Below are 20,896 nucleotides of genomic sequence, written 5' to 3' on the forward strand. Positions count from 1 at the left end.
ACTGCTCCAGAGCATCCTGAATATATCTGTCCAAAAAAGATGCATCTCTTTTTATTTATTAGTTTATGATATTTTCTTTTTTTTCTTGAAAATTAATATTTTTGTGTGATAAAGTTTTAAAAGGTCGACTAAACAAAAATATGCATCTTTTATGAATTTTTATTCAATTTCTCAATAAAAAATGCTGATAAGCATTCTCAGAAAATAAAGTGTTATAAATTAACATTATAAAATGATAAAAAAATATGATAGAAGCCCTTTTTTTTCTTTAAAAGGAATCTTTTTTCACTTCTCCTAGAATGTTTCCAACTGCAACAGAAATGAGCTAATATTTCCCAGTTAGATACCACCTTAAGACTCCACTTAGATATTACCTGCGCCTGAGGATTAGCTCCGATCGATACTTCACATTCTATAAATACACACTATTTTTAGATTTATTTTGTGAGTTTTCAGGCCTGTTATTTCCCCCCATTCTTACCCAGTTTTTCTCTGTGAAATGACACACATCTCACAGAAATATTGCCGGGGGAAAAACAGCTCCACTGCCTCCTCCTCCTCCTCCGTTCTCATTGCCTCCCAGACTCACAGCCTCTTGCCTTCTCCTCGTGCAAAGAGCATCCTGAACTTCAGAAACTGAGCTTTCCCTCGTGCAGCGGAGGTCCTGACACTCAATCTGCATAGCTCTTATCTGTCCTGCACAGAAGGAGGGAGGGAGAGATGTGAGAGACTATTTGTTGCAGTTCAAAGTCACGTTTCTTTTATGTGTTATTTTTCTCCCCCCTGCTTTATTTTTTTTTCCTATTCTCGTTCCCCCCACCCCAAGATAAATAGAGGTAGAAAGGACAAGTGGTTTTGATTAGCATTTAAAAATGTTGTCAATTTTTAACGAAAGTGTAACCTCCAGCCATCAACTTTGCACAAACTGGAGACAAGGTTGCAAAATGAATGCTAATATCCTTGGCAGGCTTTGGCTGGATTGCCCTTCCGTGAACTTCCCTTGTTGTTAATTTGTTATGTCAGCCCATATTAGCAGGTTTCGGAAGCCTAAACTGGAGAGAGCATCAGCCTTGAGGAGCCAGCGTACATAAGAGTTTGCTGTTACTGATATTATTATGTAGTTACACACAAAGCTTTGAGGTCTGGGTCCTTCAGCACTGTGCATCCGGCAGACCTAAATCTTGCCAGATGGTGTTTCCCCAAAGGGGCTTATCATTCAAGTGTAAAATGAGAGACCAGAAGTGAGGCTGGCACGGGGAGGAGGTGGAGGAGTACACAGGTGAGATAATTGTACGTGACATGAGTTAGTCACATAAAGAAGAGAGTGCCCTTTCTACAGGCACACGTGGCTGGCTGCGTAAGCGCCTTAGATGTATTTCTAACAAGCCATTGCTGTGTAGGGAGAAAGAAGAATTTGAAAGAGCTGGTGACATGGCTTTGTAGGTATTCATGAAGATGTTCCCTGAGCACAGAGGGAGGAAATTGTAAATACGGTGTGGGAAAATTCGAGCAGTGGAGCAGCAAAGGTTGTCAGTGCTGGCATTGGACTGAATATTCCATTATACATGGAATATTCATTTTTCTTTTATTGAGATCCATGTGAAAAATCACTGGGTAAATTGCCTTTTTCTGTATGAATTACCTTTGTACTTGCCTGGAGTCTTCCTAATATATAAAATACTCAGGCAGCTTCACAGAAAGTTCTATCGAAAATGAAGCAAACAGAAATATTTTGCAATGTAGCATAAACTGCATATTTCCTTTACCTTTGGAATTATATCAGTTATATCAGTTATATACACTATCAGTATATTACTTAGTAGTCAATGGGAGGAGAAGAACAATTTTATTTAATAGTGAGTGGGAAAAGAAATTTAGTGTGTATTCTATAAAATGAGCAATGAATAGGAACTCAGCTCTCTTGAGGATTATTCTGAACACAAAAATTATCAACTTGAATTCTATCTGACCACACATTTCGTCACACTGTTATCATTCTCACCTGTGTGATGTGTCTGTATGTGTCTATGTGCATTTGTATGTGTTTATACACAGAGCCTTTTTTCTGTAAATAAGTGACCTTAACTCTGCAGAAATGCAGTGGCTATTTCACTTTGCAGATCTCTGCTGCTTGGAGAAGGAGCAGAGAATAATCCTGTATCTAAGTGAAAGATGAAAGGCCCAGTTCTGCAAACACAGAGGCCCATGAAGGCACTATCCAGGACTCTGTTTCTTTTTCCTTGCCAAGAAAATGCTAGACCTGCACTAATTGAGAGCAGAGATCAGTATAATACAGATCAGACGTCAAATGAAAGTAAGAAAATGGGACCATGTTGCAGTCTGAACACATAGCCTGCAATATTCTCTATTCAGTGTTTGAAGGACAGAGCTAGTCATACTACCCAACATGTGGCTTTTGTGTATAATCACATACAGTCTGATTATGGATGCCTGTGTACCTGTCTGGATGAAACATGAATGCATGGCAGACTTTCACACAGAAGAGGAAGGGAGAAAAAAAAAATTAAAAATAAAGGTCATGAAATTTGATCATCTCCATATTTAAGGTTACTCTAAGCAGTCTGCAAATAACAAGGTACTTTAATACCCTGCTTGCACTTTAGTCTCATTTAATATAAACCTATGAAAGATTATTCCTGAAGTCATTATCTTTAACTGTTGAGAGCATAGATCATGCCTAAGTGACTGAAGTGCCAGGAGAACTCTCAATGGGATACTGCTGAAGATCTGATATATGTCTTTTGGTATCCATCGGAGCCAAATGACATGCAGAAGAAGAGCAGTGATAACTTTGAAGGATGGGATGTGTTCCACAGGCAGCCGGGATCGAGAGCCTACGGCGAGCTCGGCGCGGCTGAGCGATGCCGTGCAGAACGCCGCTGATTTCAGAACGGTGTTAATGGAATGCTATAGGTGACTCCTTCTACCCATTAATCCTGTTTGCCTTGCAGATTGTCCTCGGGGCTGGGGGTGAACTGCATCCTCGTGCTTTGCACCGAGAGGCCAGAATGACTGCAAAGGTTTGCTCATTTTGTCACGGTCCTGTTTGAGCGGTAATTCCCCGAGATAGCTGACATGTAGGAAAAAGAGCCCAGCCAAATCAGTCTGAAGTGACTAAAACCTGGAGAGTAGAAAACTCACTAGCAACAGCTCAGAAAATTCAGATTGGAATGATAGAAGCTAGAAAGCCAGTAAGTGTGAGAGTAAGAATGTAGAGAGGAGGATGCTTATGAATGTGAAAGGGAGGTCTAACAAAAGACAGAGGTATTGACTGCATAATTAGAGCTCTAAGAAAGCCTGTACTTCATATTCACAGAATCATGGCATAATGATTGTTCACCTGGGTCAAGGAGGAAGTTTGGTATCACTTTCAGGAGCACTTAGTGGACAACCTACATCATTTACTGTGGTGAAGCAAATGACAGGAAACAGTACAGACACTCAGAGGTGCCTGACAAGAACAGCTTTTCCAGATTCTTTGAAAGATGTGAAACAAAACAAAATTAAATTGAGGATATGTATTATTCACAAGTTTGCTAAAGAATGAATTATTTTTGACCCTTTACTCCTACTGTAATAACTGCAAAAAGTGTTGAAGACCTCAGGTTCTGAATTCTGTGATTGTCTCTCCTGAGGCTTGCAATATAATTTAAAATGGTCATCACACTCTGTTTATCAGTTTGATTATCCCCAAAATACTTATAATGATACTTAGATTCTTCAAGGGGTCTTGTGAATTGAAAAGGTCTTTGATGTCTGAAAATGTAATATCCTGTCTCAATCCAACATATCATCATTCAATTACAGTTATTTTGCTCCCTTTATACTCCTCTGCCAGCATTTTTCTTACTTCTGTAGGTTATTTGGAGTTTCGGGTTTATTTTTTTGGTGGTTTCTTTTTTTTGGGGGGGTGGGAGAAAGTTTGTGGATGCTCTTTTTGTTTGACTATTGCTTGGTTGGTTGTTTAAATGAATGCATGAGGCTCACTTATATTTCCACTAGTTATTCTTGATTAGAGACTGTTGAAATATTTGATAAAATATTCTTTGAAGACATGGCTCTTTTTTTCGTAATAATTACACATAAAATTTCTCTCACTGTTATAAACTTTTGTGTCTACCTCTCTGTTGTACACATTAAATGAGCACATCTTGGTACTTTAGAAGAGAAAACAATGGCTGGCAAAGCCTCATCCTCTCTTACACTGCTTGTTCTTAACAAGTGTGATGAACAGAATCATGAAATACCAGGCTGGAGTGGGCTTGAAAGATAATTTTGGCCAGGCTTTCTTGGCAAAAGCATGATCTGGAGAAGGTGGTCCACCTCCCTGCCCAGCTGAATCCTAAAAGTGCCTAATGTTTGGAAATCCACCACTTCCCTGAGGAAATGATTTCAAAGGCTGTTTGTTCTCATTGTGAAAAGCCTCCCTCTTGCATCCAGCTGGAATTTCCCTGGGATCAGTTGCACTTATTGCCTCTTATATTTTCCATGTGACTCTTTGCAAAATGGAATCTCCATCTTCTCTGTAGCTTTAAAGATTGGAACGCGGTGATAAGGGCTCCCCTAAACCTTCTTTTCCCAGGTCTGAACAAACCTTGCTCTCCCAGTGTTTCCTAAAGTGATAGATAACCCAGCTCCTTGTTCCATCTGTGCTGCCCTTCTCTGGACCTCTCCAGTCAGCCCATGTGCTTTTTGTGTAGTGGAGGCTGAAAGTGACCACAGTATTCCAGGGGTGGCCTGACAAGCACGGAATGTGTGGGATAATGACTTCTTTATCTCTGCTGATGGTGCAGCTCAGCATCCTGACAGCTTTCCTCACTGCTGCAGCACACTGTTCCCTCTCACTTATCTTGTTCACCAGGACCCTCATTCCCCTTGCCATAGGGCTGCTTCCCAGCCTGGGAGATCCCAGTGTGTGCTACACTCAGGGATTATGTTCTCACATGTGCAAGACCTTGACAAATTTCAAAAGGCTCCTGTTAGCCACCTCTTCCAGCCTGCCCAGGTCATCCTGCAGGGTGTTTCTTCCCTTCACAGTGTTAAGTTCCCTACTCAGTGTGGCATCATTGGCAAACTTGACAGGGTACACTCAACCCTCATCTTCCACATCACTTGTGAAGATGTTGAACAGTGTTGTGCCCTGTGTGGATACCTGGGGGCCCCCAGTTTTGGCAGGTTGAGCATTTTGAAAAGGAAATGTTTACTACCAGTCTCTGCTGTAACCTCTCTACCCCTTCTCCACCCACACAGACTCCTTGTGTTCACCAACACACCAATTTCTCCAGGAGGAATTTGTGGTAACCACATGGAGAGCCTTGGAGAAATCCCAGTATACAATGTCCACTGCTCACACCACGCCAGCTGAGCAGGTTGTTTTGTCAGAGAAGTCTATCAGGTTTGTCAAGCATAATTCTCAACTTCTCTAGAAATACAAATTTTACTAGCTGAGATGCAGGATTAAGAACACAGAATCCCAGGGCATACTCTCCACTTAGTTATTTTCTTGCTGTGCATAGTCCAACAAATCACTTAATCTCTTTATACTTCATTTTAGCCATCTATAATTATTATTATTAAATAAGTATTAAAAATATGCACAGCTGCTGATCCTGGTAAGAGTCCTGTTGTTTTAGGTAGTGTACAAAGATTTGGTGAGTGACTTCCTGAGGAGTTTGCTGGTGAAAAACATGCCAAAGAAATCCCCAGGAGAGGGTTGCTGTAATGCTTTTTAGCTGTTCCAAAATTTTTAAATACATCAGGTTCTCTATAGACACAAAGCAATAATTTTCACACTAGAATGTATGTGCATAATGATAGAACCAGCATATCACATTGTTCATAAAACAGACACGCATACATGCACACATACTTCATCCTCCCCATGTTTTCTGAACGTATTTCTGCAATTGCATATAAATTTTCCCCTTGTTCCATAATGATATGACAGTAAATGAATTACCATAAATAAGCCAGACACAGGGATTGGTGCATAAAGTTGTCCTAGCTTCATACAAGATCTGACCTTGGAACAAAGAATACTTTACATCCGTGATGATTCTATCTGCTGTTGATGAATCACAACTCCTGCTTATGTTTAATCACTGCTGACAGTAACAGCTGACAGCTAGTTAGGAAGGAAAAAGTCCTCAGCAACTAAATCCTTTTCCACAGAAGAAAATAAAACTCTTTATATGACTGGTTTTGCATACAGACAGAGTGATTGGAAGGATGATATGCAGATTTTTATATACTAAATAAATGCTTTGCCTGCCTACTCTCTTTAAACGGAGCTCAAATTTTTTTGTTAATTTTCACGTTTCATTATGATTTCAGTATTGTCTTTGGAGATCTTTGGTTAGCTATATCATCATTTTTGCTCAAGCAAAACAGTTGAAATTTATTTGCAAAATTTAATTAAAGAATGCTATTTTACTTTTGTATTTGGAGAAAATGTGGAATTTGTAGGGATATTTTTATTTCCATATCCATTTAACTGTGTTGTTGATGGGCAGTTTTCAGAGTTGATGAAAGGAAGCTGTTAATATCAAAGGCTATTTTGCTTCTGATTTTTTTTAATCATTATGTTCTTGTGCATCAATTTACTTCCATTACTGGCTCATGAAAATCAGTGGGATTAGAGGACTGTAGACTTTATTTTGTTTGAGAAACAACTAACAGTTGGCTCTGTATTGTGAGATTGTATCTCTCAGCTGGAGAATTAAATTTCTTCTGTCCAAGCTTCCCTTACATGTTCACTGTTTATTTGATGAGGGTAATTATGAACTTACTGGCCTTAGCATTTACAATGTGGGGAAAAGAAAAAAAGATCTGCAGCATTTTTCATCACAACAGCATTTAATGAAAAAGAACAAAGCAAAGGATAGGTGGTGCATCTCTCAGTTAGTTCATTTCTAGCAGTGAGATGATGGAATTTGGACTTTCCTGCAGAGTGTGGGGCTGAATAATGAAGTAAATGTGTGGTTTAACTGTTTAATGCTGCTGGGAGCCATAGTATGACTGTTCACATGATTTTTCTTCTCCTCGTATGCAAGACAGACTGAAAATCTAAAAAAATCACATTCAATGAAATAAAGTCCTGCAAATAACAGACTATTCTTCTTTTTCCCATGAATTTTTGGCCTTAAATACGCTGCTGGCTGGGTTGAGCACCATGCTACCATGAGACATTTGAGGGATCTTTGGAGCAGAGCTCCACATTCAGCTGCAAAGGGATGGGTGTTCTCTGCATAGGTGGTCAGGCAAGTGTAAATAGTTATTATTATGGCAGAGGAAATAATAAAGGAGTCCCATTCACACCAAAATTCGGCAATACAAGTGGTTTTGAAAAGAAATGACAAGGCTGTGCAAGTTCCCTTGGACAGGAGAAGTCTAAGAGGAAACGAGTATTTTGGGGAATGATTAGAAGACACAGTGAAGCACTAATACTGATTTCTGTGCTTAGCCCTATGCAGTTGATTTAAAAAAAAGGCTAAAAATGAGTTCCTAGTAATGATTTAAAAATTACATTATTAACTTTCAAAGAAGAAGCACAGGAGGTTTTGTGATCATATCTCATAAACTGACATATGGAAAAGATTACAACAGGAGACATCTCTTTATTAAAGATGGTAAACTGCATCAATATTCTTAAAACTGTACATTGCATAGAAACGAAAAAATAACTTAAAACATAGAAAATGAATATTTATTCATTGAAAACTTGTGAATAATTTTTAATAGGATCAATTTGAGCTAAATCTATTTTCCAAAATAGACTTACAATGGGAAGCAGTTGGTGAAATTCAATGGCTTCTTCATGAAGACAAAGAAAATTGCATAAAATTACCTGGAGTCAGCCAACTTGGAAACAATTCTATTCTCTATTAATAAGCAGATCATCAACAAGCTTGAGATGTATTTTTTTGTAGCCTTATGGTGATAATTTTGTAGTCCTTCATATATCTGTTAAGCTACAAATGGGAAATATTGTACAGAATTGGAATCACTTTTGTCCAGTTTATTTCCAATTTTTCCAATGGTTTTTGTTGGGGTTTTTTCGATTTTGTTTTTTTTGTTGTTGTTGTTGGTGTGTTGGTTGTTTGTTGTGTTTGCTGTTGTTTTGGTGTTTGTTTTGTTGGGATTTTTTTTTTTGTTTGGTTTGGTTTCGGTGGGGTTTTTTCAATTGGTTGTTTTTTTGGGGGTTTGGTTCATTTTTTTTTTTTTGGGGGGGGGGGCAGTTTGGAACACTGTAAATATATTCAGAATCTGACAAACTTTTTTCCCAGATGTTTCAGAGGTGTATATCAAGAAGCCTGACTGACAAAGGACACATAAGTTACTCTAGTATGAGATAAGATTTTCTTACCAGCAAATATAAAATGAATCTCTTCAGAATGGGCATGCAGATACCATGAATGGATGTTTGTGTATGGGTGTAACAAACAATCTTCTTTGATATTAGACATGAAAAGAATATTTGTAGCTGTTACCAAGAAATCCAGACCATTGGGGGAAGTACCTGAGTTAAGTGTGTGTTTACTATAAAAACAGTAATAAAGATAAGCTGACAAACATTGAGTATTTGATTTCTTAAGTAAAATGCAAGGTGGAGTGAGGTGCTAAAAAATAATTTTTCCCTCTATTACTTATTAGGATTTACCTCTATCTTCTGCCACATTTGGGGCCAGGTTATTAAATAGCTTTATCTTTGGCAGTGTTTATACATCTGGACACTGAAATGTGATACTGCTGATTTCTGATGAAGGTCAATTATACCTTACAATGAGAGTAATGCACTGAAGAAAATTGAGTTTGTTGTATATTTGCAGAAATGTTATTCATAGTATATATATCCAAATATAAATAGTAATCCATTTTGTACTCCTGCTTACTAAATAAAATGGAAGGAAGTGGCAGAAGTGGAGGAAGTGGCGGAAGTGGCAGAAGGAAGGAGGGAAGGAAGTGGCGGAAGTGGCGTAAGGAAGGAAGGAAGGAAGGAAGTGGCGGAAGTGGCGTAAGGAAGGAAGGAAGGAAGGAAGGAAGGAAGGAAGGAAGGAAGGAAGGAAGGAGAGAAAAAAAATTAGAGAAAAAGAAATAAATAAAGAAAGAACAAATTATTCAATTATTCCTGTGAGACTTCAAAACTAGGCTAAGTCTCTCTGTGCTTTAGTACATTATTTCTCATAATTTTACCCAAAATGATATCCTGAAAAAATTATTCTTATTAATGTTCTTTTCATTCTGCAGGGGGCATAAAAATAACTGATGAGTATGAGAATATAAACCGTATGGTTAGTGAGGCAGAGGTGATAATTAGAACATGCTGTACTACGCAGTAAACAAAGCTATTATGAATGATAGAGTTCTTTATAGAGTATTTAAAAGGGGGATGGAAATAATATACTTTCCCCTGACTAGCTTAAAAGCTCTGTCTGCAACTACCATGAAAAACAATAAAAAGAAAGAAGAAGGAGATTTGGAGTTAATCACTTAAAGCGTTGGTTTCCAGTTAAAAACAACTGCAAATATTATCAATACTGATTTGATTTCACACTAATTTATGTATAGCATATTATTTGCATCTCATTAGTCATAGGTTTGGACAGGATAAATCATGTTGCAATTACAAATAGAAGGTTGTGGAAGAAAAATGCTACAGATTTATTTTGCCAGTAGGATTGTCTGATTGCCATTTTAAAAGTTTTCTGTTTTCACTGTCAAAGATATACTTTCTAAAGGCAAGTCATGTTCATTGTGTACAAGAGGTATATCTAACCTAGAATTTAATCTTTCAAGGTTTTTTAAGGCCACAAAGTTCTTCTCCCCTGATTGTGAAAGCTACATGTATATTGGATATTGAGGTTACTACCATCAAAAGTTATCTCCAGTGCAAACACATTGAAATATCTTAGCATAGCTCTGATGTCTTTAGCAGTACACAACTATGAAATATCTCATATGAAATCGAAGAGCCCATCCTGAAGTAAAAACGTATATAACAAAATTAGGCATGGTCTCTATAACATCTCGAAATATGCCTTAGATTGTATCTTGACCAATATAAAACCAAATCAACCCCCAAACAGAATACAACCAACCAAAGTGTAATATCCTAAATTACATATACTTGGTCTTACCAGTTTGAGATCTGGCCCACCTTTTTTTCTTTTTTTTTTTTTTTTAAGAAAAATTCTATATTCAAAAACATGAGTCAAAATGATTAAAGACCAGTCAGCATGAACTTAAAAGCCAAACTGATCTAACTGTTACAATTACAAAGATGAACTTTTGGATGAAACATAGAGGATGAATGCGAACACTCTATAGTGCTACACCATTTCTGCAAGCCATTGTGAGCCTCTGGAGTCATGATTTGAGAAAGGAGACGTTGGTGCTCTCTACTTACCCATACCTGAATATGTTATGTGCACAATCTGGCTGCTTCCTGCATCACCTGTGGATGCATGGGTTCTACATCCCATACACAGCTGAACATCTCTTTTTATGTTACTAGGTGAGATGCAGATGAGAAGTACAAAATCCCACGCAAGGAATGCTTCTCTCCCCCCATTTCCAGGAAGCTTTGGTTTTCAAGAAAACACAAAAAATCCCAAAAACTAAGATATGCTTCTACCCTGTAATGCATAATTAAAATAAAAACCTTTAAATTTTCACTACAGGTATATTGCATCTGGTGCCTTTATTAGTATTCAACTAAATGTTATAAACTAGTGAAAAACTATTTGAACAGTATTCCCAGAAGAGTCATTAATTCCTAAAAAATGTCTTCATTTTTTACCACTGTGATCCCATTTGCTATTTCCTTTAGCCTTTCTCCTTTTTTCTTTTCTTTTGCATCTCTCAGGGTTTCCTTTGAGATTGTGAACTAAATAACCCTGTGTAACCAGACCCATGGCAGCAGTAAAACCAAGAGAAATAGTTAATACACATATTTCTGACCAAAAGTGACCACTTGAAAGAGAGAGGAAGAAGGAACTTGTATTTCTGAAATCCTAAGGGACTTTCCTTAGGGTTACAGGGGACTTCTACCCTTCATTCGGGATTTAGAGTCACAACCCACTCCTAAGAGTATGTTCTTCATAAATTAAAGGTGAGTGAAATAGATACATGGCCTTTAGGGAAGCTCTAATAAGATCAAAATACTGGGAAACTCAAATTTACTTCCTTTCTGCTGCAAGGATTCAATAAAATATAAGTAAGCCCAAACATCAGCTCTGTGGATTTTTTTGAGGGAAAAAAACTCACACAGAAGACTTGGCTTTAAATACAAGAAGAAAAAGATCTGTATTCAATGATCCCGTCATGATCTTCAATATTTTTCCAATATTGAATATTTATAAATTCAATATTTTCAATATTGATCTTCAATATTTTAAGGGTTATTTTTTATAAAATACTGATGGTTGCTGTATGAATGACTTTCATGGCTTTAAAAGAGCATTCCCATAAAATGCTCAGCCCACATATTCCTGAAAGAGTCTTAGAGTATTCTTGAAACATATCCATAAGACAGATCTGCAAGCACTATGTGGTGGGAAGCAATGTTTTATTTTACAGCACAGCAGTAGTGTGGAGGAGAAGGATGGTTTTACCTCTTTGGCTCAAGGTCTTGAATTCAGGTGCCTCCTTTTCTGGGAGATAATTCTGACTATTGTGTTATTGGGTATTCTTGGGTACATATCCTTAGAGTCTCTTTCTTGAAGTTATTCCACTTTGCAAGATAAAATGAAATATTCATCAGGCCAGACAGAAAGAATGAATAAGCAAGATTCTTTTGTCTGTTGGGTTGGGTAGTCATGTGGGAGATGAACACATGGGTTCTGGTCCCTGGTCCAATAAATACTTAATACATATCAATGTATAACTCTGGGAGCAAGTCCTTCACACAAGACAGGCAGAGACATGCATGTTTTGTGAATCTCGGGAGGATTCAAACATAAAATAGATATCTCACTCTGTCAGGACCAGAGTTCTTGGCATGCTCAGAGCAGAACTTCAGATACCAAGGGAACTACTCTGTCAGAAATACTCATGAGTTTCAGTGCAGCAGCTTTGAAAATCTGAACTTTAAAAATGAGAGTCTGAGGGTGTTAGTGGACTCAATTCTAGGTGTTTTCATTTTTCTGCTGTTTTTTATTAGATTTTTCTCATAAGACATAACAGTTCATGTTGGATTGAAGACTTGAACTTCCAGCTATTGAGAAAAACCATGGTAGAATACACAACCACCTTCCCTACTTTGGTGTCCAAAGCAGGTAACTGTAAGGAGGAACAATTAAATCATTACATTATGACAATTTCCCCTGTTCCACTGTCCAGGAAGTCCCCATTTCAGCCAGAGATGGAACCTGCCTACACAGCTGAATATCCAGGGCTTTGCTGTTGTAGCTACAGCCATGTACTCATGAGATGATGGCCAATTGCCTCTCTGTTTGCAGGAGATATTTAATGGTTTTGCTACCTAACATCACAGAAGGTCAGCAGGGAGATGGATGGTGATAAACTAACAAGCAAAATTGTTCTAACAAAGCATCTGTGAGCAACTGCTTGATCAAAATGACAGACATCAATCAGAATAATAACTTCAAATATGAGATTTTCAATTAGCGAGGGAACATAAATAAATGCGTCTGGAAAATAAGCATAAGGGATTTGGGAAGGAGACAGCACATACATAACAAAAGAAAGAGAGAGGCAGCAGGAAGAGAAACGGACTGATATACACAAAGATATGTGCACAGAAGCAGACTTTGCAAACAGGTCTGCTGGGAGATGCACAGATAAACAGAAGTATTACAAATATTGTCTCTGGCTTGAACACAGAAAATTCTTGCTGCAGCAAAGATTTTAAACTGCACTTTGCATTTAAAGGTAGAAATAATAAAAAAACCGAAAAAAAACCAAAAACCCATCTTTTTCTATATACTGTCTTGCCTTCCAAATTTTTCTGTGGCAGAGAGGTGTTGGTAGGACATATTTGGCACTGGTAAGACTGAATATGGTCTTCAGTTTTGGGCCCCTCAAGACAAGAAAGACACAGAGGTGCTGGATCATATCAGAGAAGGGTAATGGACCAGGGAGAGGCTCTGGAACACCAGTCTGATGAAGAGTGACCGAGGAAGCTGGTGGAGGAGGCTCAGCCTGGAGAAAAGAAGGCTCAGGGGAGATCTTCTGGCTCTGCACAGCTCCTGACAGGACAAGAGGACGGAACCTCAATCTGTCCCTGAGCAGGTTCAGGTTGGATTATAATAGGTTTTTTCCCACTGAGAGGGGTGGAGACAGGCTACACATGGATGTATTGGAATCTTCATCCCCAGAAGTATTCCAAAAACAAGTAAATGCAGCACTTGACAGTATTACTAATGGTAAATTCATGGTGCTGGGTTAATGGTTGGACTTGATCTTAGAGCTCCTTTGTTACCCTAATGATTCCATGATTCCATATGCTTAGCAGAAGTGTAATCACAGCAATGAGCATATTCAAAGTGAGTGCCTATTTTGTCATTTACTTGCCTCTGAGGTTGTCATTTGCGTTAGTGCAAAATGCAACCTGATCGAAATGATAACATTTTACTTCTGATTTGAACAGGATGATGGGCAAAGAGGTCTCAAGGTCTTGCATAGCTCCTAGAAAAAAATAAAAAAAAAGGACCACCTCCATCTCAGGAAAATCTTGATGTGCAGGTTGTTGAAAGGTGCGTGTCAGGGAGGCTATTTAATGTACAGATTTGGTCCTTGTACTCAAATCAGAGCTAATGCAGTTGGGCTGGATACTAAAATAGATGAATTTTGGGTATAGTATGCCATGGTCACTCTAATTTCTGTGGAGAAACTCTGAACTAGTGTGTGGGCTTCAAGGATGGTGGTGAATAAAACACAGCCTCTTCAAAGCCTCTGTACTATGACCTTGTTTTGTATGGTTTCATTAAGTTTCCAAAAGATGAGTGTTCTTCTGAAATGTACTGATATATTTAGAGATGATTGTAAAAGAGGTGAAATTGAAAAGCCTGGAAAAGAATACAGGAGAAAACCAGGTTTCTAATTCCTGCTGAACAAACTAACCAGACAAAAACACCCAAAACAATCCCTCCCCAAAAAACTCAGAGAAGGACTCATTTAACAAGCTTCCTTGTATGATTCAAGCCCTGATTGTTCATGTTCTAGCAGTAGCATAATTAAAATATCATTGTGGAGAGGTGGGTGGGAAGGGAAAGGATCACTGTTACATGTTGTCAGGTGATTCAGAGAGAGGTGAGATTTCTTTGTGAAAGTGATACTTATTTCAGAAACAATAACGCTGGTGTCCTGATTCAGACAAGGACACTCGTTATTATCAATGTCTTAAGACACAGATACATGAAACTTTTGACAGGTTCTGTGAAGAAGGAGTTCCTCTGTGTCTCATTCAGGGTTTGAATAGCCTTTAATTTACAAAAAAATTCTGATGGAGGTAAATTTAGACCACATATGTGCTACAGGTGACTCTATATGCAAAATTTTATGTCATAAGCATCATTGAATGCGAGTGTATTAATTAAAGGGTTTGGAAAATTAAAATCCTTTATGTTACAGGCCACCTGCAAAGTGAAGTAGACTGGAGAGAGGTGGTGAAAATGAAATTATCTGCTCCTTGCATTTTATCTTATGTCTTCTAAACAACCATTTCTGCAGATTAAGTAGACTGAATAGAGACAAATCCAAATCAAAGAATAAGGTACCTTGGAGAGTTCAGAGGAGGTAAAGATATAACGTCTGACAGCCGAGGAATACATCCAGGAAAAGAAAAAAAGAAAAGGAAAAAAGAGGACTGTCAGCAGGACACTGCAAAAACATTTTAATAAAAGCAGTAAGTCATTAACAGCTGTTGATAAAGAAAGGGTAGATTTAGATCTATGGAAAAGATGGGAATTTTAGATAAATATTGGGAAGGAATTCTTTATCCTTAATTCTTCCCTGTGAAGGTGGTGAGGCAGAGAAGCTCTGGCTGTCCCATCTCTGAAAGTGGCCAAAGCTGTGTTGGATTGGCCTTGGAGTAATCTGGGATAGTGGAAGGTTTCCCTGCCCATAGAACAGGGTTGCAACAAAATGATCTTTAATGTTCCTTTCAACCCCCCAAAAGTTCTACGATTTTATGTTGAATGCTGTTGAATATCAGTTTGTATGAAATTAACTGCTATTGATAAATCACGCAGTGGGCAGGTCCACATAAAATGAGTGAAATTACCAGAAACCTGTACCACCAGATAAGCAAACTCACACTGTACCACAAAAAGTAATAGGTTTCAGATGTATAATGTGTCACATAGCAATGCCCCACAGTCCTTACAAAGAAGCCAAAATGCAGCAGCTATAACCAGATTCATGTGTTTTGTTGTCATTGTCTCATACAGTGTTGAGTGAATCTCTCATCATTTAAAAATTATGGACTTAATTTTGCCCTTTTTAATTCTTGTGGGTGCCCCTGACAGGTCAAGGAAAATATTTGGTCCACCATTATGACTTATCTAGTTTTATTTGTGATTATGGTTTTCCTTTTCCTGTGGTGGGATGCTCACCCTGTTTTATGCTAATTATCTGTCAAAGTGTCTCACAGCTCCAGAATTTGGTTTCCCCTTGAGCAACTCTCAAGTTTATTAGTTTGACCTTATCAAGCTTCTTTTAAGGCAGCTCTCAACGTCAGTCCAAAGTTACAACTGCCCTTCATTCTTATTTTCACAGTCACAGCTCTTCCCCACTCCTCATTATTAACCCTGAAGACTGAGTCTCTTACTTTAAGCATTTCTCAAAATCATAGGCATTTGTGGAACAGAAGGAAGTGAAATAATGGAAACATGGAGAAATCAGGACTTCTCTCTCACACTCTTTACTTTTGGTTTCCTTCTGTCTCTTACCTAAACCAGGTGCACCAATAAGTTTTTCCCCCAAATATGGACTTGTCAGTCTCAGAGGAAGAGCAATCTGTGGCCATCCTGTGCTTTTTTGTTTGAAAGATTTTTTCTAAGCTTTTCTTTGTTTTAGCTGTAGCAACAGCTTTTCTTGCAGCAGAAACTGTGGATGAAGGGCAATTTCCTGAATACCAGACCTCACCTCACTCTTTGAAGCTCTTTGAATATATGTTAATTATATATGTGCATAAAAACACATATATATAAGAGCTATAGCAGCACTGATGAAATACATTGTGCCCAAATGGTCATGCTACTTTGTCTTGCCCCTTTTTTTACATTATCTGTGTTAATAAAAAAGAAAATAAAGTGAAATCATAATGCACTTTAGTTGCACAAAACTTATTTCACTAACATCCCCTGTGTCAGGATAATGATCTGGGTCTTCTGAATCATAACTCACACTATGGAAATCTTCACTTTTGCACACATTTGCTAGTCAACCAGGAGCTTTCATCATGTCCTTAGATTTTTTACAATCCTGCTGTACTCTGTTTTAAGGAGATCTGCTTCCCATAACTCCTTGTTGCATAACACCATGCTTTTCTAAGTTAGGGTGATCATTTCAAATGAATGTTTGTTTTTGTAACTTACTCTGAAAGCATCTCAGAAGTTCCCTTTCATTGTATGTCTTCAGAAATCTAGACATATAAATTAAAGAACCCATTTCTGTATTCTCAAAGAAAGTTTCCCTGTTAGTCAGCTTTAGCCAAGCAATGCAGATCCATTTCTTTTCATCTCTCTTCATGACTCATTGCCTACAACTCCTTGATCATTTTGTTTATTTTGCTCTGAAACATATCAAATTTTGTACATCTTACGTAGTTTTCTTTCTTTCTCTTTCTTTCTTTCTTTCTTTCTTTCTTGCTTTCCTTTGCTTTGCTTTCTTTTTTTTCTTTTTTTTTTCTTTTCTTTCTTTTCTTTCTTTTCTTTCTTTTCTTTCTTTTCTTTCTTTCTTTCCTCCACAACAATCTATAAAGTGGAAGGACAACAATTTTACCTTCTCATACACTACTTTTATGTCTATATTTTTGAGCTGTTCTACCTTACTTCTCTGTCCCTTCCATCAAATTACTCCAATCTGCTTCAATGCCATTTCCCCTTCTGTTCAATCATATCTATCCCTTCATTTTTCTTCAAAAGCAAAATAATGGGGTCACCTACTACCAATGATTCTGTGGCATTAAATTGTAGACAAACATCCTGCAGACAAAATGGGTCCCATATGTCTAGAAATCAGCAGGAGACAGCAGTGACCAAGAAGTTTTCTGTTTTCTTCTGGACTTTAGCTTGATGGTCTACATTTATGATGATGGATGCAAACTCCAGTGAGTTGGGATTTTCAAAGGCTAATCACCTGTCATATTTAGCAACTGAAGTATGGCAGAGTTTTCTAGACTGTGAATTCATTCATTAAAATAAAGGTGAAAGTTCAAGTTTTATGTGATAGCATTATAGCTCCTCCTTAATAAATGTATAATTAGATAACTATAGGAAGATTGTATATACAGAAGATAATAATCCATTTAATATGTTGACTGTCTATACTTAATTATGATAATCTCAATGTGCTGTTAAATAGACAAGCAGGACAAAAGCCTCCCTTAGAGATTTGTCAGTAGTATTTTAAGAGCTGATATAGTTTACCTATAATCCTCCACTAACTCATTAAAGTCCAGGAATTGGCCTTTTTTTCTTTCTATTTTCTGTTCTAATTAGTCCTTATTTCCCTTTTTTATTTCACATACTGACAGCTTGTACTTCTTCAGGACAAAAAATAACCCTGTTATTATTGACACTAAGGAGTGATTTTCGTATCTATCCAGGGCTGAAGAGTTCCCTGAATTTGATGTGGAGTGCTAAAATAATGGCTTGTGTCTTCATCTTCTTTGGTTCTACTAAAACATCAAGAAGAAAAAGCAAAATAACAAATAAAATTCAAAAAGAATAGTTAGCAACACATAGGAGAGCCATTACAATTCATAAATGAGGGTTACACACTTAATCTTTTTGTCTTTTTATGTATGAAGTGAAACAGATAGAAGTCCCACACATTTTTTCCTCCAGCCACTTTGAATATTATTCACTCTTGTTGTCAGCTTTGCCGGTGATAAAAGGTTTATTCCACGTATTCCCAGGCGATGGTTGAGCAAAAAAGTATACCTAATGTGGCTGTCCAATGCATTGACATTCATATTTAGTCTCTAAAGTCAAGTCATTTCGGAGGAAAGGGGAGTACAATTTGCTATGTAATGCACTGAGACAATCCTATATCTCTGACTGTGTTTCATGACAGATCTTATAAAAGATCGTAAATTACTATCTGTTGAAATATATGAATTTAATGGATTTCATTAATGCACACACCTGCACATAAAAGATTTTGCAAGCCAGAAGATATGATCAGTCAAACAGCTTTAATAGTTATTAATTATAGTTGCTCACTATTTATTCCTCACCAATGTAGAAATGTTGAGGTATTTTAATACCTATGCTCTTGGATGGCATGCATAAAACAGGGAAGCAGTCCTTTCCTCCTGTGCAATCAATCGGCCTGTTAACCAATGCTTTAAACTCTCTGTTAGGCATTTTCTGCTGCAGGAGCCTTATTTTTCTCCATATGCTTCAGAAAAACACAGGCAGATTTCTGCACAAAGCTTTCTGCTCTTCTGCTCCTGCGTCATTTAGGCTAAATCTAAAAATCTTCAGTTTGGATTTAACTTTGCAAAAGATTTCAACATTTGTTTCAGTATTCATTACAGGTCATGGAATCACAGAATGGTTAAGGCTGAGAAGAATTTTTGGAGATCAATTTTTCCAATCCTAAGGCAGGCTGGCTGAGAGCTGGATCCACAGGATCATGTCCGGGCAGATTTTGAGCACCTCCAAAGAAAGCTCCACAACCTCCCTGGACAGCCTGATTTAGTAACTTATTACCCTTACAGTAAAGTTCTTCACACTCAGATGAGATTTTCTGTTTCATTTTGCTTTTGCAGAACTTCATTAAGTTCTTCTCTATCCAGGTCTCCTTCTGGTCCAGGTCCTGCTGTCCAAGTCACATGAGATGCTTTAAAAAATAAACCCATACTGGTTTTGCCTCATAAAATGATTTGTTCTAATCCTAAAACACCAAAAAAAAAAAAAAAAAAAAAAAAAAAACCAAAAACCCTTCAAAACTCAGGTGTTGAAATCAATAATCAATAAAATAAGCCAAGTAGGGCACAGTAGATTGTCTAAAATTTACAAACATACAGCATTACTACAACAGTGCCAAATTCAATTAAAAAATGTATCAAAAGTGCTGGACCAAGAACCCCATCAGCCAAACAGGGATGTACTGTAAAACATCCCAGTGACTCTGGCTTCTGCAGCTTGGAATGAACACTACGAAGCAAATGAATAAACACATGCAGCCAGCTGAGAAAAATTTTTAGTATGCTCCTACCTCATGTTCTGTGATTACCTGCAACAAAATGAAACACTGAGACAGTATAGCTGCAGCACATTGGTTCTTGGAGGAAAGGGATCTGCCCCTGACTTCCAGCTTTGTTTTCTAAAGTGTAAAAGAAATTATTTCCACGTAGTTGTGAGTTTTAAAGGGCTTTGAGATATATTGGTGTAAAAAAAAAAGACACTGTTTGTAATTGCAGAGTTTCTTAGCCCCTTGGAAAATCTACATTTTACCAAAATTTCCCTATTGTATATGAAAATGCACATATAAGGTAAAGAAAAATTGCTTGAAGTAAAAAACCCTTTACTTTGCTCAAAAGCCACAATTATACAAGTTAATGTAGCAATGAAGCAATGCAACAAATTACATATTACATACATACATGGCAAAATTAGGCATTACATCAGAATATCAGTTACTCTTCTATTGTCCACCTCCATATTCTTGTGTGAGAGTATATATAAAATAACAACCTCCACCTCCCAAGAGCATAAAACTACTATGTGTTATAAATGGTGCTAAATTGTGAATGAAATAATTACTGAAACTGTTATCCCAAATGACATTTGTCATTTGTCTTGTGTCCTTTCATCCAAAATTGAATTATATATTTCTCAGTTTGCTTGTTGTCCAGTCTTCTGCTGGATTTCTTTGTATGGGCTTCTTTTTGCCCTGTATCTTTGCTAAATGTATAGAAGTTGGATGTATTGTTGGACATGGATATATTTCCACACAATCTACTACTTATTAGTTGTTATTGTAGTTATTGAGATTTTTATTTTTTATTCTACTGTTTTAAAAATGACAATATATGCATTTAATTCCTGACCCACATGGCATGCAGTGAAGGCAATGGCCACAGTGTTGGCTTTCACCAAGCTTGAGCTTTTGACCTGTCCTTTGCATGCTGAGCACCCACAACACTCCATTTCTCTGCAAATTATTGCTCAGACCTTCTGAAATTAAGGATGAAATAGACATTGCTGAACACAGTCAAAATGGGCATTTCCAAAATTAGAAATCACTTGGAAAATCCAAGCACCATTGTGCTGGCCAGCCTGAATTACTAAGTTGTCAAAGGGCAAGGAGGTGGAAAGAAAAGGGTTTCTTAACTTCAGGGATTGCACTCATGACACTTAACATTGAGAATGTTAGCTGTGGACAGCAGCAATGGTGATAAAAGAAACACTTGATCCTTACTTATGATTAGGATCACTAACCAAAAATAAATTATATTTTTTAAGGTGTTGGTGATTTTTATTTTTTTTTTTAAAGATTATTGAACTTTAAACAAGTACTTGCATGGCCTCTGTCAGGAAGCCTCCGGGTGTCTGGGCCTTTCAAAACTTTAAGAAGAGACAGATAGAAAAACTTTAATAACATGAAGTCACAAAAAGTACCTGAGTAGATGGCTCAAAGGCCATTGTTAGAGCTAAAGTTAGCTATTCTGCAGCACTGC

This window comes from Zonotrichia albicollis, chromosome Z (genome assembly GCF_047830755.1).
Source record: "Zonotrichia albicollis isolate bZonAlb1 chromosome Z, bZonAlb1.hap1, whole genome shotgun sequence".
Lineage (NCBI taxonomy): Eukaryota > Metazoa > Chordata > Aves > Passeriformes > Passerellidae > Zonotrichia > Zonotrichia albicollis.